Genomic DNA, 23,998 nt, shown 5'->3' with positions numbered 1-23,998 from the left:
TCAACAAAGAGATAGAAATTTTTAGAACTCAAAAGATTGGTGTTTATAGTTTTAAAAATCTATTTGTACATAACAGGAAATAGCTTCACAATGGGAATTTTCTATGCCTCCCCGCAAATTCAATTGTATGCCTCTAATCAAGATAGCCAACTAATGTGTTCTCAGGGGGAACACTGTTCTCCATTCAGTGGTCTCAGGGCTCAAAATAGAGATGAAAAGCCTCAGGGGGAAAAACATTTTCTTGTGAGTTTTTCCATGGACTTTTTGCAGATCTTCCAAAGGAAAACCTGGAAATTTGGGGGCACGCTGAGAAAAATTTCTACAAGTCTCTTTCTTGCAATGAATGACATGCTTTTAAAAACAAGGATTTACTCAGAATGTATGATAAGTTTTTTGCCTAAGAATTCTCTTGTATAGAGCTGTGGTGTGGCATCATTTGAAATACTGTGTATAGTTCTGGTTGCTGTGTCTCAAATAGGATATTGTAGAGTGACAAAAAGTACAAAAGAAGGCAACATAGCTGATCAAGGGTTGGAACAGCTTTCCTATGAGGAAAGGCTGAAGAATCTAGGAGTTTTTAATTTAGAAAAAAAGAGAAGGCTAAGGTGGAGACATGATAGAAATTAAAACTATGCATGGGGTGAATAAAGTGAACAGAGATAGCTTTTGTGTTACTTTCAGATTTCCCTTCCCTTGACTCTGCTAGCTACATTGTGGGCAGATAAGGCACCAGCAGAGGTGGAAGACCTAATGCGTGTCCAGTACAGGGACAGTTGTACTGAATCCTCTTCAAAATCTGCGCAGGCACATTCTAACAGAAGTGGGTCCTGTAGAAGTTATCACCAGATCTACTTTATTTCGTTTCAAGGTTACTGGCCTTTTATCCTGTTAATTTCTAACTGGAGTTACTTGTTCAGCATACCAACCAAAATGATCTTGCTTCTGCGCTAAGCTGGAGGTAAGGTTTGCCACACATCTGGTGGTGGCAGGCATGGTTCCACTTCTGCTGCTGCCCTCTAACTGCTTTCTTCCAAGCAGTGGGAAGAAAATGAGGGGACAGTGTCACACATATTGTGATATCACTTCTGGCAATAACCTGGAAGTGGCATCACAGCCACCCATTTTTAAAATAATATTTTTATTATTTCTTCCAAACAAACATACAACTATCATACCCATACTACATTTCTACAACCTTTGTACAAAAAAATTAAAACAATCAAATATGCTTATAGTGATAAATTTTCATAATTAAGTTCCCTAAAAATTATTGTAGATCCTAAACTTCCAGATTGATAATTGCTTGGTAAGGGAATTTTGTTAATAGTAAATCATTCTTAGAAAGAAAATCTTAAAAGGTTTGCCATGTCGCATAGAAATCTGTTGTTCCTGAAGGGTTTGCCAGTAGGTGTATTCCATCAGTTATTTTTTCCCATTATTAGTTGTTCCCAGACTTTTGTGAACCAGGTAGATAGATTTGGTGGCAAGTGTGATTTCCATCTCGAAGCTATAGCGGTTTTAACCGCTACTAACAAGGTAGATATTAAGTCTTGTCTGATTTGTGGTAGTGTTTGATCTTTCCAAAAGTCTAGAAAAATTAATTCTGGCTTTAGGGGTATAGAGTAAGATGTGGTAAGGGTAATTTGGTTTAAAAAATTCCCCAGAATTCTGCTATATGCTTGCACTTCTACCAGCAGTGTGCAAATGTGCCAAGTTCTCTGCATTTCTTCCAACATAGGGTCAAGCTGTTGAAATAGATTTTAGCTAATTTTTGGGGTGTAAGGTACCAATGGTGAACAATTTTGTATTGTCGAAGGCTTTCACGGCCGGAGAACGATGGTTGTTGGGGGTTTTCCGGGCTGTATTGCCGTGGTCTTGGCATTGTAGTTCCTGACGTTTCGCCAGCAGCTGTGGCTGGCATCTTCAGAGGTGTAGCACCAAAAGACAGAGATCTCTCAGTGTCACAGTGTGGAAAAGATGTAGGTCATTTGTATCTACTCAGGAGGGGTGGGGTTGAGCTGAGTCATTCTGTAAGAGTTTCCCAGGGTGTGGAATGCTAATGGCGGGAGGCTTCACTGAATCCTGAGGAGGTTCTTTTGCATATGGATTGGTGCTTGATGTGCTAATCTTCTCTGCAGGGCTATTGTCGGGTGTGGAGTGTTTTGTTGGCCTGGTGTTTTTCAGAACTGGAGCCCATGCTCTGTTCATTCTTAAGGTTTCTTCTTTCCTGTTGAAGTTTTGCTTATGCTTGTGAATTTCAATGGCTTCCCTGTGCAGTCTGACAAAGTAGTTGGAAGTGTTGTCCAGTATTTTGGTGTCCTGGAATAAGATACTGTGCCCTGTTTGAGTTAGGCTATGTTCAGCCACTGCTGATTTTTCAGGCTGTCCAAGTCTGCAGTGTCTTTCATGTTCTTTTATTCTTGTCTGGATGCTACGCTTTGTGGTCCCGATGTAAACTTGTCCACAGCTGCAGGGTATACGGTATACTCCTGCAGAGGTGAGGGGGTCTCTGCTGTCTTTTGCTGATCGTAGCATCGTTGTATTTTTCGGGTTTCCAATATTGAATTATATGGCTGAATTGAATATCTATCCAGGCAAAGCTTATCCAATTGACCCCTTTAGTCTATAAAATTATAATACTTGTATTTAAAGAAATTGTTTTGCTGGGGCACTTCCTATTTCATAGATGGTATAATTGCTATTATTGTTATATATTTTATTTATTTATTTACTGGATTTTTAGCCCGCCCTTCCCGCAAGCAGGCTTAGGGCAGGTCACAAAAATAAATAAGATACAATAAGTAAAACCAGTAAAATAACATCTCATGGATATCCACATTCCAAATGGGACACCCTTCCCCCTTTCCCTGCCCACCATACACAAGGGAAGAAAAGGGTGGAGGTGTGGGTTGGTGACTCGATGTGGTCCTGCAGGAGATCTGCCAGATGTCTAGCTAATTCATATGTCGGTGAACCAATGGCACTCACAATGGGTCGGAGTGGGACTGAATCTTTATGTATTTTGGGGAGTCCATATAGTCTAGGTGGCTGTGCTTCAGTCTTGCATAGTTTTCTGTGCGTGTCGGGATGTAGTACAAATACAACGATGCTACGATCAGCAAAAGACAGTAGAGACCCCCTCACCTCTGCAGGAGTATACCGTATACCCTGCAGCTGTGGACAAGTTTACATTGGGACCACAAAGCGTAGCATCCAGACAAGAATAAAAGAACATGAAAGACACTGCAGACTTGGACAACCTGAAAAATCAGCAGTGGCTGAACACAGCCTAACGCAAACAGGGCACAGTATCTTATTCCAGGACACCAAAATACTGGACAACACTTCCAACTACTTTGTCAGACTGCACAGGGAAGCCATTGAAATTCACAAGCATAAGCAAAACTTCAACAGGAAAGAAGAAACCTTAAGAATGAACAGAGCATGGGCTCCAGTTCTGAAAAACACCAGGCCAACAAAACACTCCACACCCGACAATAGCCCTGCAGAGAAGATTAGCACATCAAGCACCAATCCATATGCAAAAGAACCTCCTCAGGATTCAGTGAAGCCTCCCGCCATTAGCATTCCACACCCTGGGAAACTCTTACAGAATGACTCAGCTCAACCCCACCCCTCCTGAGTAGATACAAATGACCTACATCTTTTCCACACTGTGACACTGAGAGATCTCTGTCTTTTGGTGCTACACCTCTGAAGATGCCAGCCACAGCTGCTGGCGAAACGTCAGGAACTACAATGCCAAGACCACGGCAATACAGCCCGGAAAACCCCCAACAACCATGGTGAACAATTTTGTAAGTCTGAAGTCTTGTATTGATAACAGGAGAGTTAATTAGTTTCGATCACCAAATTTGTTCCCAATCTTTGTTTGATATATTTATGTCATAATCTTGTTGCCATTTCAACCGTGTTACTGGTATCACAGCCACCCTACAACCCTCTAGGAATCCCCAAATTTCTATGGTCTTTACCATATGGAAGTGATGTCACTAGACATGTGACATTGTTTTTTCAAGAGTTCTACCCTGCCCCCAAGCTCCTGTTATTTGCAAGCACCAGGCTAGCAATCCTAGCTGTAGGTAAGTGATACCTTAACACTGTGCCCTAGGATACCATGGCTCCCATCCTTGTGTTTCCTGGCCTTTGACTAGTTCTTGAGTACTGGGGCTAAAATCCAAAGGTTCTTGAACAGAAGAGAAAAAAGCAGGGAGTATTGGGTTGCTCCTTATCAGAGCTGCTGAACTTATCTCAAACTGTGCAAGTGTTCATGACTTTGCCATAGACAACAATGGTCTTTGGGCTTGAAAGCATATCTATGGGGTCAAGCAGGGAGAAAAACTGGAACAAAGCATTGGCTTTTCACAAGAGCAAAGAGCGTGCCCTGCCTTTCTTCTACCTCCTTGGTACTTAAAACTAGCCCAGGAGGCACTGCCTTTGCATCACCAGAAAGCATCTGTTCAAAGCAGTTCTCCCTGTCACAGGAGGATTCTTGTCTTGGAGCATCCCAACATTTTGTGATTGATTGTGCCCCTGTGGCAGGCATCTTGTGGTGGTGCCCAGAACCTTTTCTCAAACTTTTAGAGTATCCAGAAGCTCAACAAGGTTGGTGTCCCCTGCTCTGAGTGATGCTAGCCTCCAGTGACAGCCACCTGAGCCATCTGTTGGATCCTCTTGCTTCTTTGGCAAGTGCAACCAGGACCAGGACCACCTGTAGTGTTGCTGAGAGCACATACATTCGTTTTAGACCATATTGTACATTATTTATTACACCTCTCCTTTTATGAGGATCTAAGAGCTAGATTTCTGTCCAAGTTATTACAGCCTTCAGATGTTGGTAAGATCTGCTTTTTATTACCTGAGCAAGATAAATACGTCACCTACAAAACCTCTTTATTTGCTTTTGCAGCTTTTAAAATTTGCCATAAATGGGCCCAGTCCATTGCTCTTTCTAGTACTGGAGATCTTTTGATTTGACTATTCATCAAATCAAGTAATTAAATATTTGTTGCTCCCCACATTTCATTGTTCTAGGACTCTATATTTTTATCCATTTTTTTAATGTGGCCAGTAACTTTTTGTTAATCTTTTTAAAAATACTGTGTTGACATGCGATTATAAAACAAACTTGAATTTAAACTTGAATCAAGCTGTCTTGTAGTTCAGTCTCTACAATGAAGAAGAAAGAATTTTCCTACCAAGGCAAATTTGCCTCTTGTGTGAGTGGCCAGCTTCAATAATGCTCACACAGGATTTTAGGAGAGGGGTCCTCAGAAAAATCCCTTAATACCATCCTATGATGAACAAGTATAATGGTTGTTGGGGGTTTTCCGGGCTGTATTGCCGTGGTCTTGGCATTGTAGTTCCTGACGTTTCGCCAGCAGCTGTGGCTGGCATCTTCAGAGGTGTAGCACCAAAAGAAAGTCTTTTGGTGCTACACCTCTGAAGATGCCAGCCACAGCTGCTGGCGAAACGTCAGGAACTACAATGCCAAGACCACGGCAATACAGCCCGGAAAACCCCCAACAACCATCGTTCTCCGGCCGTGAAAGCCTTCGACAATACATGAACAAGTATAGTTTTGATTAGTGCTGTCCTACAGTGCTGTCCTACAGTGCTGTCCTCCATATTAAACCAAGAGTCCTGTATCAGTGATGCCTCTGCATTATATCCCAGACACAATTCAAGGTGACTATAAAGTATAAGTTCAGAGAAATCCTAAGCAAAATTATTCCATCCAATATAAACCCATTGATTTTAATGGGCTTAGACTAGAGTAACTCTGCTTAGGATTTCACTGGTTGTGTCTTACAAGATTTTTATCGCTGGCATGCTCTGGAGTAGTGAGATGTTCCAGAAGGCTAAGCTACTTAGTTTAGTTTCCTGGTGATGGAAAAGTAGTGAAGGCTTATTGTGTCTTTCCCTCTTCATTATATTATAGAACCAAAATCTAATATAACAATGTTCAGTACAAACAGAGGGGAGGTCAGCTGAGCTGGACTCAGACCTAGTGGAGGGTATCTGGCTGCTTCCTGACCTCTCTTTGATGGTTGATATCAGTTGGAAGACCGAGGGGGAGACCTCAGATGGAACAGCATCCAGGCCCAATAGATGGGTGTTTTCCTGCTTCCTTTCCTCGCTCAACTTTTTTACAAACATACCAGCAGTGAACAATGCAAGTTAACCAACTCTCCTTCAGGAAGCAGCAGATTCAAGGGGAGAGGGGAGCGTTCAGTGGCAGAGCGCAGGCTTTGCATGCAGAAGGTCCCTGGTTTTAATCCCTGGCATTTCCAATTTAAAAGATCTCAGGAAGCAGGGTCCTTTGACTGAGACCCTGGAGAGCCCCTGCCAGTTAAAACAGACAATTCTGAGCCAGATGGATCAATATCTTACAGATAATCCAGTCTTGATGAAAACCTGAGTTATACAAAGATCCAACTGAGTTCAATAGGACCTAGTCCAAAGTAAGATGTGCATAGAAGTGACATTTTATCTGCTTCATTTTGTCTTCTGTTCCAGTCACATCTCTGTAGATGCTGGAGAAGAGGGCTGCATAGAGTATGGAGCAAGAAAAACAGACAGTGCAGTGGAAAAAGTAGTTTTATTCCAATATACTGCCCCTACGTATTTCACTGACACTTCTCCAGGGGAGCTGCATAACATTACCAGGTACTTTCTACAACTTGCTCTAAAGACGCATCAGCAAAACACATAGGGGCAGCATATTTAAACAGAACTTTTCCCACTGCACCACTGTCCTTTTCTTTCTTGCTCAGTCACACCTCTGGCCATCATCCTGCCTAGCTATACAATGGAGTTAACATTTTTCAGTGATAGCATTCCTTAAAGCCTGTGAATCTGTGCTGAAGTGAACATAGGGGCAGGCTGGAAAAGTTCAAATGTTCTTTTCAAAACAAAGTGCTGGAATTTGGGAGAGGAGGGGTAAATATTGTAAGTTGCTTTGTGTTTTGGTGAGACTATCCCCAATGCATAATAGTTTTATGTTTGGCAGGTCACAAAGACCTTTTTGGATGGGGGCCTTGTTATCATTTGTATCAATCTAAATAAATATATCCAAAGCTGTGGAACATATGTTTTCTCTTAATGCTAACAGCTCACAAATGTCAAATTGCATTTTAAACACACATACAGGTAACTGTAGAAAGAGATCTAAGGATAAAACAAACACACCTCTACACTAGGGTTGCCTGCTCTGGGTAGGGAAATTCCTAGAAATTTGAGAGCAGATCCTGGGAAGAATGGGGTTTGAAAAGGGGAGGGAACTCAGTGGGGTATAATGCCATAGAATTCACCCTCCAAAGCAGTTATTTTTCCCAAGGGGACTGGTCTGTCACCTGGTGATGTGTTGTAATTCCAGGAGATCTCAGGCTCCACCTGGAGGTTGGCAAGCCTATCCCATAATAGAAAAAAGGTCACTGAACTAAACATATAAATTATAGAGTGTGCCACAGCATGGACCCAAGGTGGACCCAAGAAACTTAGTCAAACCAGCAGTACAGATCACAGAAAAACAGTTTGGCCCGAGGGGGGGGTAGGGGGCAGTGTTGCTGGACTCAGACTTTGGAACCGGCAGCCCAGTCTTCCTGAGCAGGCAACCAGAGCCGCTCTCAGAACTCCTCCCACAATTGCTTGGAGGTCATGGTCCCCCATCTCTGCTTGCCAGTTGTCACAAAGGGCCTGGCAATCACTGAAGTGCCAGGCTACTTCCGCTCTTGGATAATCTTGCACTGGTCAGTCATTCCTTTAGTGCAATCAGCTACTAGTGGAATTAAAACCAAGTTCAAAATGGTAATTGATATATCAAAAAACTGAGACACACATGTTCCAATGGGTAGGATTCTGATGTATGTTTACTTAGAAGTAGACCTTATTTACCAAAGGAACAGTAGGAATACAGAAAACATGAACTGAAGATCCTACAGAGGACTAAAGGGAGATTTCTCAATGGAAGAGACACCTGAGAAGAAAACCCTGTGTTCTTTTCTACCTCTAGGGGAACAACACTATCACATCTACAGCACAGTACTAGGCAGGTAAGCAACAAACTTTTTATTTCTTTGATTCTCTGTCATGAGAATGAATGTGAGAGGTAGAAGGTAGTCATTCCTGAGAAAACAGACATTTCTAACTCACTCCAAAACTGATCCATAGTGCAGAATTGTCTAAGTGAGGACTGAAGTGAGAAAGAAAGCAACTGTCCTGAAATTTATGCTAGGTAGGGAAATCAGACCCTTCTAGGATCATATGTGTCTGGGAAGCCACTGAAAACATCATCTGAGAAATCTGTGCTCCAGGAACAGGTCAAGGGGAGGAATCAGTAGTGCTTTTCAGTATCTGTTCCTGAACGAGATGATGTTTTTGTGGGACTCCTTAAAGGTTTTATAGAAGCAGTATCTGTGCTAGAGCCAGAAAACCCTGATGTGAGGGAAAGTCCCAAATAAATTTAAGGAAGGTTGGTGTTGTCAATCCATACTTAAAACCAAAGGGTTTTGTGCCTAAGATCAAGACATCTGTGTTGGCCTTACAGCCTGTACTTTGTCACTGAAGACTCTGTTGGTATAAGTTCTTTAAAGGTTCTTGAGGTGGCAAATGAGAACTAGGAAGTAGAGATGGGCACGATCCGCATTACGATAGAAAAAAACCACGATAATGGCGATCGCGCGATCGTGACCCAGCGGATTGTTATCATCCACGGGCAACGATCCAGTGATCAGGAGGGGCTTGGATTGGGGCGATCGGGCTCAGATCGGGGATCCAGACACTCAGGCACCAGCAATCTATTCCCTGGCAATGGAGCCAGAGGAATGCCTGAGCTCTGTTTGCCCTCCTTCTGTCGCCCTGGAAACCCGAATGGAAGCCCAGCTTTCCTTGATCAGCAGGGCTTCCTTCCAACCACGGAGCAGCAAAGCAGTCACCAGTTGGGAGAAGATACCCAGGGGAGGGAGGGGGAAGGGGGTGTTCTGTAGCCATGGGCATTCCAATCTCATCCCTGCAAACCCTGAAAGGCAGCTCTGACGGCCAAACACAAACACAGATGCTGCCGGCATCACCCACCGTTCCTGTATTGCTGGGAACAGCGGGGCTTCCCTCTGCTTTTGCCTCCACGATCCACGATCCACGGATTGGGAACGGGAGATGCTCAGTGTGGGTCGTTAAATCGGGATTGTCGCTGGCGCCGATCCATGATCAGCTTGATTGTTAATTTTTTTTGGATTGTGCCCATCTCTACTAGGATGGCGAGTCTGCAGGGATAGCTGTTCTTCAAGAAGAAAGCCCAAGTATCTTGAAGGAACAAAGATTTATGCAACCCATTTAAGAGAAATGTGATGTTGGAACTGATGTGGGGATCTTGTGCACTCTGAATTTAAGGGTAATTACAATATTCCTAATTCCTTATACAATATAATTCCTTATACAATATAATTACAACATTTCTAATTCCCCATGCGGTGTGGCCATTGCCGCTTATGCCCCTTAGCCATTATAGGAGAGCATATTTCTGTTCCACCATATGGCAAGGTTGTCCTATTAAAATCTTTCACCACTTGTCAATCTACAGGTGTAGTTTATCTCATTATTTGCAAGTGCAATAAATTGTAGGTAGGGAGCACGATGAGACAGTTAAAAACTCAGCTATTGGAACACATGTCCCGTATACATTTAAAAACACTTGAAGCCCCACTGGTGGACCACTTTGTCAGATGTGGTCACCGAGAGGATGATTTCAAATTTACAGTTTTATTTTCTGCCCAGGGCATCCCTATATGTGATCAGCAAAGAACATTACTCAGAAGAGAGGCACAGTGGATTTTTATGTTAAATAGCCTGAAACCCGTGGGTCTCAATAGTGAACTGGAGCTTTCTTGTTTTTTATAGAATTGTTGTTTTTTATAAGAATTTTAGTTTAAGCGGGCCCAACTACAGGGGGCCCTTTAAATCAGATCAAAGCATTAATTAGTGTTGTATATAATAACCCCACCCTGTTGTTAAGCACTGCACGTGAGGACGCCAGATGTGACTGCTCCATAATTGACTAAATACTTAATTGAGTACTTTGACTATCATTCACTGGTAAAAGGGTCGATATTCTTTATTTTTTTGACACAATTATGTATGTCCATGTACTAGCATATTGTTAATTGATGTTTTTCGTAGTTCGGTGGGAGTACTTTGCCCCTGAAGATGTAGATACGAATCAGTGGACTCAAGCCAGTGCTGACTGTCAAAATAACCAGGGAGTTCCACCAGTAAAGAGGAACAACTTGCTAACACACAACCAGGGAATCAATACTCTATCATAAACAACTTTTAGTATTTAATGCTATGTAAAGTGCCAAGTGCAAAAATGTGCAGTAAAATACATCAATTAATAAATAAATACATGCAATAAATACTGTGTACAAAATCTGTCATCCACAATATTGTCAGTTTTTTAGCTCAAATGAGCAATGTCCACTATGTAGGGACCGGAGTGCTCGGAGACGCGTCAGGAACAGATTGCAATGATAAATAGTCCACAATCCGAGAATGGAACCACGTAACCAAATTGCGTATTGCCGACGGGCTTGTGCATGCAATTCTCAATTCCCGTTTCGTTCTATAACTTCTTCCTGGGCAATATTACACTGGACTGGAAAGAAATTACATCCATAATATAGAGCAATTTTAAATTTACAATATTTATTATTTACAAAAGTGCAATTTAAAACTCTACTCACTCACTAATCCTTGACGCTCCGATTCCCATAGCACCCGACTGGACATTCAAATTAACCACCTGATGCAAGTTCCCACTCTATATCCTCGTTATTAACATCGTTTGCTAATCACTACACGGTCATCTTCTCATTGTTAAAGGGGAAACCCCCTATATTCCAATGTCCCACGATCTCACAGCATTCTATAGGATCTAGCAGCAGAAGAACAGCCTAAGTCTCTGTGCCTTATTTCTTTATCCTATAAAGCAAGCTAAATTTAGCTCATTGTTAAGTCCCAAGGGGGCAAGAGACTTCAATTTAAAGATCCATTGTGCCTCTAACTGTAACAGTCTCTTCGAGCAGTCTGAAATACACGGGTCTGTGATGACTTCTAGTACAGAGACTCTAAGGTTTTTTAAATCTTTAAGGTCTCCATGCTTCTCCCAGTAGTGGCTGACCAGAGGAGCCTCCTCCACTCTGTTCCTGACCTGGGAGATGTGTTCCTGTATCCTTGTTTTCAAGGGGCGCAGGGTACTACCAACATAGTACAGCTGACAACTACACCTGATCACATATACCACACTCGAGGTCTTGCATGTGGTAAAGTGGCCCTGTGGCATAGTTCCCACTTGGTTGGTGGTTTTGAACTCCGAACGCGTCAATATGTCTTTAAGAGAACGCGTATGGCGATAGCCTATTTCTGGGGGTTGTTCGCATCCCGAAATTTCAGCTACCAAATGCCAATGTGCTTTTATTATATTCCGGATATGGGTAGTTAGGTTGGTATATTCCATGGCCCATTTCAACGAGCCACTTCTGAGGCAGTTTTTGGGTTTTAAAAGGTCCGTTCGGGGCGTGGCCATCGCCCTAGAGCGCGCCAATTCAATGGCGGGCCATGGATAACCCCTACTCACAAACGCTGTACTGAGCTCCGCCCCACTTTCCCCAAAGTGTCTTTGATCGGTAGAATTTCTTTTCAGTCTCAAAAACTGGCCGATGGGGATGTTCCTTTTTAAGTGAGGCGGGTGAATCTTTAAATGGATCTTTAAATTGAAGTCTCTTGCCCCCTTGGGACTTAACAATGAGCTAAATTTAGCTTGCTTTATAGGATAAAGAAATAAGGCACAGAGACTTAGGCTGTTCTTCTGCTGCTAGATCCTATAGAATGCTGTGAGATCGTGGGACATTGGAATATAGGGGGTTTCCCCTTTAACAATGAGAAGATGACCGTGTAGTGATTAGCAAACGATGTTAATAACGAGGATATAGAGTGGGAACTTGCATCAGGTGGTTAATTGGAATGTCCAGTCGGGTGCCATGGAAATCGGAGCGTCAAGGATTAGTGAGTGAGTAGAGTTTTAAATTGCACTTTTGTAAATAATGAATATTGTAAATTTAAAATTGCTCTATATTATGGATGTAATTTCTTTCCAGTCCAGTGTAATATTGCCCAGGAAGAAGTTATAGAACGAAACGGGAATTGAGAATTGCACGCACAAGCCCGTCGGCAATATGCAATTTGGTTACGTGGTTCCATTCTCGGATTGTGGACTATTTATCATTGCAATCTGTTCCTGACGCGTCTCCGAGCACTCCGGTCCCTACATAGTGGACATTGCTCATTTGAGCTAAAAAACTGACAATATTGTGGATGACAGATTTTGTACACAGTATTTATTGCATGTATTTATTTATTAATTGATGTATTTTACTGCACATTTTTGCACTTGGCACTTTACATAGCATTAAATACTAAAAGTTGTTTATGATAGAGTATTGATTCCCCGGTGCTGACTGTCGGGCGTCGTGGGCTCTGCTACTGGCATCCCACTATCTTCTTCCTCTCCACCTGGAACATTACAGAAAATTGAGCTAATTGGAACTTGTATTGACTTGGACTTACATTACTTCTGAGATTCTACTTGCTGGATGTTTTCCCATGTATTTTCGTTGCGCTGTGAATGTTTGTGTGATGTACTTCGTGATACTTAACACTTAACTTTGTGATTTTTGATGAACTTCTACCTATATATTGTATTGACTGCCTTTGTTTATTTGTGTTTCTATATCCCACTCATGTGTATTCTTTTCCATTGAGAGAACCATGAAGAGACAAAGACTTTGAAATATAGTGGGAGAAGACTCTCTGAAACTCATGTGAAGCTGTCTTATACTGAATCAGACCTTTGGTCGATCAAGATCAGTATTGTCTACTTTGACTGGCAGTAACTCTCCAGGGTCTCAGATGGAAGTCTTTCACATCATCTACTACCTGATCCTCTTAACTGGAAAGGCTGGGGATTGAACTTGCAAACTTCTGTGTGCCAAGCAGATCCTCTACCACTGAGCCACAGCCCCATCCCTGGTAGTCTGATCAGATTTCTATTGCACTGCATATATATTTGTATGCAGAGAGTGAAGTAGATTTTGGTGGAATTCTCTTTTTAGCTTTTTCTAGTGTCCTTATTGTGATATAATTTTTTTCCTTTACACATGTTCTTCCATCTTTTTTTTCTAGACAAAAGGAAACTCTTGCAGCACAAATCCTAAGGCATTTGAATGATGAATCATTTACTCTTTTTTATTTTTAAACTCGATTACAGATATTGTCTTGTAGATATTGTGTAGGGAAGAAGTGCAGTGAAAGACGCCTCAGCCTACAGGTTGTATAAAACATACATCTCACAGGCTACTATAAATTAGCCTTTCCAGACTAGATGATTTTTATTAAAAAGTTTTCATCTTTTCAGTTGGGAATTTGCCTAGCTTGAAGAATTACAATTGACAACCTGAGTCCTATGAGGACTTGCAGGACAGTGAAAATCTCTTCCCATTTGCCAAACTTGGTCTTGCCCTCAGTAGCTCCATCTCTCCTCCCATGTCCCTAGTGGTGCTTGCTCTGCCTCCTTGCTCCTTTTCCCTTCATTCCTCCCATCCCTTGTGTCTCCCTGGTAGTGCTTGCTCCATCTGAACCAGTGCTTTGAGGATGTGGTCAGATGGCTAAAGCTGAAGATGAATCCAGGCAAAATGCTGGTTGGCCCAAACTATATCGAATGCTTTTTAAAGTCTGGGTTCTCTGGACCCATCTCACTTCCTCTGGGCATACAGCGGGGGTCACTGGGGAAGTGGAAGGGAGAAGTAGCTGTGAGTTTCCTTCATTACGTATAGGGCTGGATGAGATGTCTGTTCAGTCCCTTCCAGCTCTACATTTCTATGTTTCCCTCCCTCCTCTGGCCAAGTAATCAGAGGCAGGAGGCAGGGGCTGAGGGCAGGGGATCCCCTCATACCAGCTGGATGATGATAACCTTACCTCCTTCTCCTCTGGAATGGGGAGATGCTGGTGCCATTAAGGTTTCCAGGCCACAGCTGGCAACACCCAGGAGCAATTAGGAGACAGGGACTGACATACTCGTACAATGCCAGCATATTAACATCACTTTCGGTAAAAAACAGAAGTGATGTCTTGGGGCGTGCTAGGATTTATAAAAAGTCTTGCAAATCCTAAGTCATCTATGACATCACTTCTTGTTTTTACAGGCAGCCCGAGTTGCCCTTGCCACCGTTCATCCCCCCTGCCCACACCTAATTGACAGGCCAGCCTAAGAAGAATTCTACTTTTTGTTGTGGTGTCTGCACATGCACAGATATCACTATTTTGTATATTTTTGAGAGTTCCCATTGCAATTTTTTTGCCTTTTAGGGTTTTTCTGCAAATTGGGGATACACCTGGATTTGCAGAAACCTGTACCTCACCCTTGGCATGTCCAGGTTTGCAGATTTTTTGATCTACACATGGGAGCCCCACAGACTTGTTAAACTGCCTGGAGAGGCTGTTGCCATCAGAGGCAGAGCCTTTACCATTCGTTAGGGTTGCCAGGTCCCTTTACTACTGTGTGTGTGTGTGTGGGCTCTGAAGGCACTACCTTCAGAGTCTTCTTGGTCTGGCTCAAAGTCCAGGAACACTTCTGGGAGTGACGTTGTTGCACCGCACCAGGAGCATGCCCCTGGGAGGTCTGTTTCTGCGCTTTCCCCCCTGCCAGCCAGGTGAGTGGGGGGGAGGCTGGGACCGGGAGATCCCCCACCCCCACTGGGGGAACAGCGATCCTACCACCTGCTCTGCTCCCTTCCTTTCTGCATTAGTCTGCTGATGTTAAATTTGTTGTATTTGTTAATGTTAAATTTGTTGTATTTGGTGGTTTGTTATTATTTTCTCACATTGTAAGCTGTTTTGAATCTACATTCAGTAAAGAAAAATGAGTTACAAGTACCTATATAAATAAATATATAATACCTATATAAATAAATATTTGATTGGACTAGCCTACAAAGACAAGGCCTTTCCTGACACACCAAAGACACTCATGTAGTCCATGCTTTCCATGGCATCTTATGAAATTCAAGCTTCCTGGTTCTTCACCAGGTAGAATGGGTGAGGTCTGATGGGATAAAAACAGAGATGGATTATTTTGTTAGAGTCAGATAGTCCTCAGAAATTCTGAAAGAGAAAAAACAGCTGTCTTTGATCTTCAGTGGGAATCCATGCGGGTGAGCTGAAGAAAACAAAGCATCAGGAGATCATAGAATCATAGAGTTTGAAGGGGCCACCCAGACCATCTAGTCCAACCCCCTGCCCAGTGCAGAGTCAGCCTAAAGCATCTCTGACAAATATTCATCCAGCCTCTTCTTGAAAACTGCCAGTAAGGGGGACCTCACCACATCCCTAGGCAGCTGATTCCACTTTTGAACTACTCTGACCGTGAAAAAGTTTTTCCTAATATCCAACCGGTATCTTTCTGCATGTAATTTAACCCATTGCCTTGGGTCCTACCCTCTGCTGCCAACTGGAACAGCTCCTTGCCCTCCTCCAAATGACAGCCTTTCAAATATTTAAAGAAAGCACTCATGTCCCTCCTCAATCTCCTCTTCTCCAAACTAAACATTCCCAAGACCCTCAGCCTTTCCTCGTAGGGCTCAGTCTCTAGACCCCTGATCATCCTCATCGCTCTCCTCTTCACCCTCTTGATTTTGTCCACATCTTTTTTAAAGTGAGGCCTCCAGAACTGCACACAATACTCCAGGTGTGGCCTGACCAAGGCAGTATAGAGAGGGGCTATGACCTCCTGCGATTTCAACGCTATGGCCCCTTTGATACAACCCAAGATTGAATTAGCCTTTTTTGCCACCACATCACACTGACTGCTCATATTTAGTTTACAGTCCACTCTTACCCCAAGATCCCTTTCACATATACTACTGCCCAGAAGTGTATCCCCTATCCAGTATTTGTGCTTCCCATTTTTGTGGCCCAGGTGTAATACTGTGCACTTGTCTTTGTTGAATTGCATCCTATTCACAGCAGCCCACTTCTCCAGAGTATTCAGGTCTTGTTGAATTTTAATTCTATCTTCTTGGGTGTTTGCTACTCCTCCCAATTTGGTATCATCAGCAAATTTAATGAGCAGCCCTTCCACTCCTTCATCCAAATCATTGATAAAAATATTGAAAAGTACCAGGCCCAAAACCGAGCCCTGCGGCACCCCACTGGACACCTCCCTCCAATCTGATGAAATGCCATTGACCACCACTCTTTGGGTGCGGTCCTCTAACCAGTTCCCTATCCACCGAACTGTCCTATAGTCCAGTCCGCAGTCTTCCAGTTTGCCCATCAGAATGTCATGGGGGACCTTATCAAAAGCTTTACTGAAATCCAGATGAATCACGTCAACAGAGTTTCCCTGATCCAGTAAGCTGGTCACTCGATCAAAGAAGGAAACCGGGTTGGTCTGGCAAGATCTGTTAGGGACAAAACCATGCTGACTTCCCCAGATCACTGAGTGGTCTTTCAGATGCTTACAGATTGATCACTTTAAAATCTGTTCTAATATCTTCCCAGCAACAGACGTCAGACTGACTGGCCTGTAGTTTCCCGGGTCATCCTTCCTCCCTTTCTTAAAGATTGGGATAACATTCGCTCTTCTCCAATCTTGTGGCACATCCCCAGTCCTCCAGGAGGCCTTGAAGATGATGGACAGGGGTTCTGCAAGTTCTCTGGAAAGTTCTTTGAGCACTCTTGGGTGCACCCCATCCGGCCCAGGGGATTTGTATTCATCCAGTGCAGCCAGATGCCTCTCCACTACCTCTCTGTCAATGTCAATTAGCCACTCAGGTGTCCTGCCACATTTTCTACTATCTCTAGATGTGCCTGAGTTCTTCAGGGAGAAAACAGAGGCAAAAAAGTCATTAAGCCTGTCTGCTTTTTCTCTGTCCTGCATCAGAGTTTCTCCATCTACTCCCAACAGTGGTCCAATTGCCTCTTTTACCTTGTGTTTGCTTCTCACATATCTGTAGAAGTTTTTCTTATTGTAGCGAGCTCTCCTGGCCAGACCCAGCTTGTACTGAGCTTTGGCCTCTCTGATGGCTGATCTGCAGTACCTAGTAACCCTCATATACTCCTCTTTAGAGGTCTGTCCTTCTCTCCATTTCCTGAACATTTCCTTTTTCTTCCTTAGCTTATTCTGGAGCTCTCTGTACATCTACATCAGTTTCTTGGAGCCCTTACCATGTTTCCATCTTGCTGGGATAGTGAGGGCTTGAGCTTGCAAAAGCTCGTGTTTGAGAAGGGCCCACCCTTCACTCGCTCCTTTCCCTTCCAGCACACTCCCCCACGGAATGACTCTCATCAAGCCTCTGAGTTCATCGAAGTCGGCCCTACGAAAATCTAACCTTCGAGTCTGGCTACAAACTTCCTTGGCCCCCCACAGCAACTGGAATTCAAGGAGGACATGGTCACTTCCCCCTAAGGTCCCCACCACCTTCATCTCATCTACCAATTCTTCCCTGTTGGTTAATATCAAGTCTAGTATGGCCGAGCCCCTTGTAGCTTCCTCCACCTTTTGAAAAAGGAAGTTATTGGCCAGGCAGGTCAGGAAATTGCGTGATTCATGACGCTTTGCTGAGCCTATCTCCCAGCACACATCGGGGAAGTGGAAGTCACCCATAATTACAAAGTTCTGATGTCTGGATACTCTACCAATCTGTTCAAAGAGGGCAGCATCCGTTTCTTCTTGCTGGTCAGGTGGTCTGTAGCAGACTCCAACAATAATACCCTTTGTCCTTCCTCCCCTTATTTCTACCCATATGCTTTCCACCGGGCTGTCCACCCCATTCTCCATAACTTCTTGACAATCAAGCCCTCTCCTCACATACAACGCCACTCCACCTCCTCTTCTACCTTTCCTGTTTTTCTTGAACAACTCATACCCATCCACTAGCACATTCCCAGTCATGGGAATCATCCCACCAAGATGACCTACCTAACACAATCAAAAAGATGAAAACTGAAACTGGCAACTTTAATATTATTTTTCCTTTCTCTTAACATTAGAGACATTCTTATATTTAGGAAAAGAGGATGGCAGTTATCACTCAGTTTATTTTTTCCTTTGATCACTACCTGTTAGACTTTTTTTGTTGTTCAACTACATTTTCATCCTTTATGTAACCATGGTTTTAATCACAGGGGTTTTTTTGTTCTTTTGTTTCTCTTTTATTAAATTGGTGTCTAATTGTGATTATTCTACCCCACATAAAAACTTCAGTTGAGCAGATGATTACCAACTTCAGGTACAACAAGGACTTCTTGGTGGAGGTACCAAGGTTAAGTAATATGCTCTATCCCTGTGAACTTTCAGGCACCAAATTAAAACAGTTTTATTGCAGAGGAACTTTTTGATCAACTGTTAATGGCATACTTGTGGTTGCTGCTCCTGGGGCTTCTTTCTTTCCAGCTGACGGTTATTGCTGTTTTTAATTATCTTAGTTTTTAGTGATTTTTTATTTTGTTTAACTTGAAGCAATGTTCTAGCCAATTTGTGGACCATGTGGTACAAAATCTGGGGTATAAATATCTTAAGTAAATAAACAAAATGTTATTTTCATGATCACATATTCAAGTTTTGCCCTGAGAATATTTGTGGTGGTTTGTGAGATGTGTAACTGTTTTGTTATTGTTGTTTGAATTGTTAGCTGCTTTGAATTTCGGATAAGTACTCATCCTTCTAGTGGTTCTCTTTTAAGTCATCTCAAGCTCTGTTTCATCCTATGAACATATAAATAAATCAGAGGCTGAAGGGAGACCAGGATTTTAAATCAAAGGATATCTAAAAAAAATTGGCACCACCTCTTTGAGCAATGCCTCTAGACTTATCTTTGAACTTGTTGGTAACAAACTGATGATTATCAGAGTTATTGTAGCTATGACTGTTGCACTGATGCAGTCATCAACCTTAAAGGTTATATAACAGCAAACTTGCTGGAAAAAATAACTTTAATGTCATGTTAAGAATAAATGTGGGGTTCTCGGAGTACTGAGCTGAAATACAGAGCGGAATAGTGGAAAGATGTGCCAATATGACAGGGAAACGCATACATTTTGCACATGCTAAATTTGCTCAAGACTTAAGAATCTATGCCTTATGCAGAGATGTGCCTTATTCTAGAATTACCTTTTTTCTTTGCAGATGGGAGTTGTAGTATCTGTAATGTATACTATATTTTCAAATGCCATCTTCTACAGCACAATCCTAGGATTTCTTTGGGATTGTGCTGTAGAAGAATGAGATGGCATTTGAAAATATTTGTACATAATAGCTTGCCTATTATCAGTTAAGCAAAGATCAGTAGAGCAATCCTAAGAAGAATCTAGTCTAAGTCCATTTAAGGAGTAACTCTCCTTAGATTGCTCTGCTAATCTTTGCTTAACTGATAATAGGCAAGCTAATATATACAAATTTCCAGTGTGACCAGTTTATTCACAAGCATAGCTGGTGAAAGAAGGAACCAGAATCACACCCTATCTATAGTTGTCCAACTATGAAGACCTCTTCTACATACACACACATGCACACAAAGCCCAAAATCTTCCCCAGAGTTGCAGAAGATGTACTTAATGGCGCCAAGGAGTTTCTATGTCAAATTGCACACAACAAAGATAGAAGGGCAATACCAATAGAAGGGCAAGGGTTATAACACAGGAGAGTGAAATGGAATGAGAAACCAGTGATTTGAAGATGAATTATATTTTTTAATGGCATTTCTATCACACCTCTCAACTAGGCTTACCAGCTTCCCTCTGGTAGCAGGAGATATCCCAGTGCCCCTCTCCATTGCCTGCTGACAACTGAAGCACTAGCAGGAGGAAATTAATGAAAACATACTTTTAAAAAATGACACCTACTGTTATAATTTTATATCAATATAACAATATTCAATTGCTGATTTATATTTTTTTAAAAACCTGGTTGTGGGGGGAGGAAATGGCTACAGTGGGAACAATATGAGGGAAAATGGCTGACAAGAGAGTGGAAAATCTGAATTTCCCACCCATCCTTCCTTTCCTTTTAAAATTTAAAAGAGCATGTGTCTACTGGACTATCATATGTTAGTCTGCTTAGCAGTTAGTTAACATCTTTAGTTTCTTTAAATTTTATAGTGCTGTTATTTTCTATGAGAATAGACCTGGACTCTGGAACTGGGAAGCTAGAAGAGAGCTTTGACCCTCAAAATCTATTAAGATGGGTAGCCATGTTAATCTGTCTGCAGCAGTAGAAAAGAGCAAGAGTCCAGTAGCACCTATAAGACTGACCTATAAGACTGCTACTAGACTCTTGCTCTTTTCTTGAAATCTAGTTGGTCTGTAAGGTGCTACTGGACCTGAATCTTGCTCTTCTACTATAGACCAACATAGCTACCCTCCTGAAACCAAAGAAAATAATGGCCCTTTGAAATTTAAATACATCTGAGACAATGTCTAACAGCTGTGTGCCATCCATGTTAGAGCTGTCCATTTGTTGAGAATCCCCATACTCCCCCGACCCCTCACCCGGGAAGGATGGATACCGGATCTATTCCGACAGACCCATCTGATCCTGGCACGGAGGATGCGGGGCCAGCTACCGTGCCTGACGGTGGGACCAGACAAGCGCAAGTGAGTGGTGAAGGTGCATGGCCGAGAGTCAGCTCAGGACGAGGCTTCAGCACGCTGTCGTCGGTGCCAATGTCCCAACAGTGGGGTTTGAGACCCTGGGACACCAGGGAGAGGCATGCCAGCACCATGTTTTCATGCTCCATGATCTATTTGAATCTAGCCCCAGTATCAGAGGACCTGGGGCCAACCAGAGGCCAAGTTTGGGAAACTGGCTGATTATCCACGCTCTCAGCGGGACTGACCAGAGCCAGCACTCAGCCCTGGTACCGCTGGGATGAGGGAGCAGGTTGCCTTGTGGAATGGAATCTGCCGGAGGAGACTGGCAGTCTCCCGGACTGGAATACGCCATGAACGGAGTTAATGAGCTAGGACTATGCCGATGTAGGTTCAGCCAGAACCTGGGAGAACGAGACTGGAATCCTGGTGGGAGAGGGTTGTTGGACTAATCTGCAGGATCAAGCCCAAGTGTTGCAGTATGGAATACTGGCTGTGACGGGAATGGTCAAGGGCTGGGTCGCCAGTGCCTCAGAGATGCCGGGCCCACCCGCCTCAGGGACAGCCGCTGCCTTGGGGCCCCAAACGTGTGGGGCTGCATTCTCGGAGGAGGCGGCGGAGAGGGCTGATCGCCGCCAGTGAGCCTGGGAGGAGAGCCTTCTCCAACAAACCCAAGAGGAAGAGGCCAAACCAGACCCCAGCGACCAGGCAGAAGATCACTACCAAGCCCTGGAGGAGCAGATGGAAGCAATGAGAGAGGACTTAGCGCAAGCCACCTATATCTCATAGGGCTGATGGTTCAAGGGTAGTCGGGCGCGATGCCTGGAGGCAGTACGGGACTGCCGGCCCAACCAAGGCCTGGCCCCACGGTTGGGTCAGTCCAACCTGGAGGCCAAGCCCAACCAGGACCCCGGCCACTCCTTGCATTGCCGGCTCCTAGAGTTTGCATGCAACCGCCTGCCCCGCCGGCCTAGGGGCTGCCAATTCCTTTACCACTGCTGCCAGGACCCACCGGCCCCGCTGCACCTGGGGGGCCACGCTGGCCGGACCAGCACCAGGGGGGCCAGTGGTACCTCCAGCTGGCCCTGTAGTACCAGCCGGTCCTATAGTTCCAGTCGGGCCAGCTGCACCAGCAGGACCAAGACCCGCTGCCCCAGGGGGGCTGAGCCTCAGCCGCAAGGCCCGCCACAACCACTGCCTTAGCCACGGCTGCAGCTGGTTCCAGGAGGAGCCGGACCACCGGGTCGACCACAAGCCCTGTTCCGTCCGCAATCGCGTCCCGGAGGACAAGGGGTGCCGTTGAGACCCATGCCTGGGGCAAGAGTGCCGTTCCAACAACAACAGCCTTGGCCGAGGGGTCCCACACCGCAAATGCCACCCTTGCATCCAGTCCAAGCTACAGACACGATGGCCCGCGGTGGGGCCAAGTTGCCTATGGTTTGGATTAAACTAGAAGCAACTTTTGATGGGGACCCACGTAAATTGGGGTTCTTTGTAGTTCAGGCACTACAATTCTTTAACCAGTGGGGCTACCTTTTCCCAAATGAAGAAAGCTGAGTAATGCATTTAGCGGCCCGCCTAGAGGGCATTGCAGCTGAATGGTATGTGACTCTTTATTATTCGGGGGGGGGGGGCGAATTGGAAAGTTTGCAAGCCTTCATCACCGCGCTGAGAGCTCAGTATGAAGATCCGCTGGAAGGGGAGAGGGCCTGCACTGAGCTCCAAACCTTGCGACAGGGGGGCTATGCAGCCAAATTTCACCAGCTGGCCATGAGTGGGTTGGGACCGGCATATCTTCGGGACCGCCTCTCCCTGTATGTTCCCCGGAGATCGCTCCGATCAGCGAATAAATATTTACTTGTGGTCCCCGGCCCTAAGGAAGCCCGCCTCGCTTCAACCAGGGCCAGGGCCTTTTCAGTCCTGGCCCCAGCCTGGTGGAACGCTCTGTCAATGGAAACCCGGGCCCAGCGGGACATATTATTGTTCCGCCGGGCCTGTAAGACAGAGCTGTTCCGCCAGGCGTTTGGTGATTGAAGGGGGTGGTGCCATGTCGGCCTCCCACCTTTGGGGTGGGGAAGGTTCTCCCCACCACTGCACCTTGTTAATTTGTTTTATTATTTGTATATTGATTTTAGTTTTTGTTTTTATCAATTTTAACTGTTCACTGCCCAGAGCCCCTGGGGATGGGCGGTATATAAATTGAATAAATAAATAAATAAATAAATAAATAAGTGCCTGCACTACAAAGAGGGAACAAAAGTGGTAGTGTTCCGTAATGGGATGAATCACAGGCTGCTCGACAGAGCGCTGATGCAGGATGACCCCCCAACGCTCCTGGGGTGGATACAACTAGCATGTGAAGTAGAAAACTGCACCCAGGTTGTCCAGCTAGTAGACTAACAGCAAGCCATGGGAATCCGGCGAGCCCCGCCAGCTTCAAGAGGGGGTCAGGGTACCTCAATGGCAAGGGGGCCCAAGAGATGCGCTGGAGACAGGGTCTTTGTCTCCAATATGGAAGTAGCAGGCATTTTACAGCACAATGCCCTCACAGGGTGCAAGCTCAGCTGCCGCCACCAACTTGTCCCGTCCCAGCACCACGAGCCAACAGAAGTCGAGGAACGACTAAGAGGGGGCGTCCGGAGACGGGATTAGAAGCTGAAGAAGTATTGATGGAGTTTGACGCCCAGCTTCAGGATCCTGAAAATGCCAGCCCACCATCGGGAAACGAGATGGATCTGTCGTGAGGAGGCCCCAACGGCAGATCGAAGAGAAGACCACCCCGGAGGAGGTGAGAGAAAGAGGGGCCATATTATTTATTCCAGTTACGCTAGTGAACCCGAAAAGAGGGACCCATGTCCGAGTGCAAGCTTTAATTGACTCAGGGTGCTCCCCGGACATTATTGCACCATCGTTAGTAAATGGACTGGGGTTAGAAACCCATGAGCTAAAAGTCCCAATTATTTTGAGCAAATGGACCGCTCTAACATGAATCCAGCTGTTTTGGAGACAGGGTACCCATGGGGATGGGCAAGCATTGGGAAAGTCGTTCTTACGTTGTAAGCCAAGCAGCCAAGTATCCACTCATCCTGGGGAGTAGATGGCTTTGGGACCACAACCCCTATATCAATTGGGCCAAAGGAATAATTGTCTTCGATCGAGAATATTGCCAGAAACACCAATTGGAGATCGGAATGGGGCGGGGAGGCCCCAGCGAATTTGGAGGTGGCCCTTTTATCTACAGAAGAGCTAAATCTCATTCCTTTGGAATACCAAGACATGG

The sequence above is a fragment of the Eublepharis macularius genome, chromosome 1 (assembly GCF_028583425.1).
Source record: "Eublepharis macularius isolate TG4126 chromosome 1, MPM_Emac_v1.0, whole genome shotgun sequence".
Lineage (NCBI taxonomy): Eukaryota > Metazoa > Chordata > Lepidosauria > Squamata > Eublepharidae > Eublepharis > Eublepharis macularius.
Note: the sequence above shows the minus strand (reverse complement) of the source record.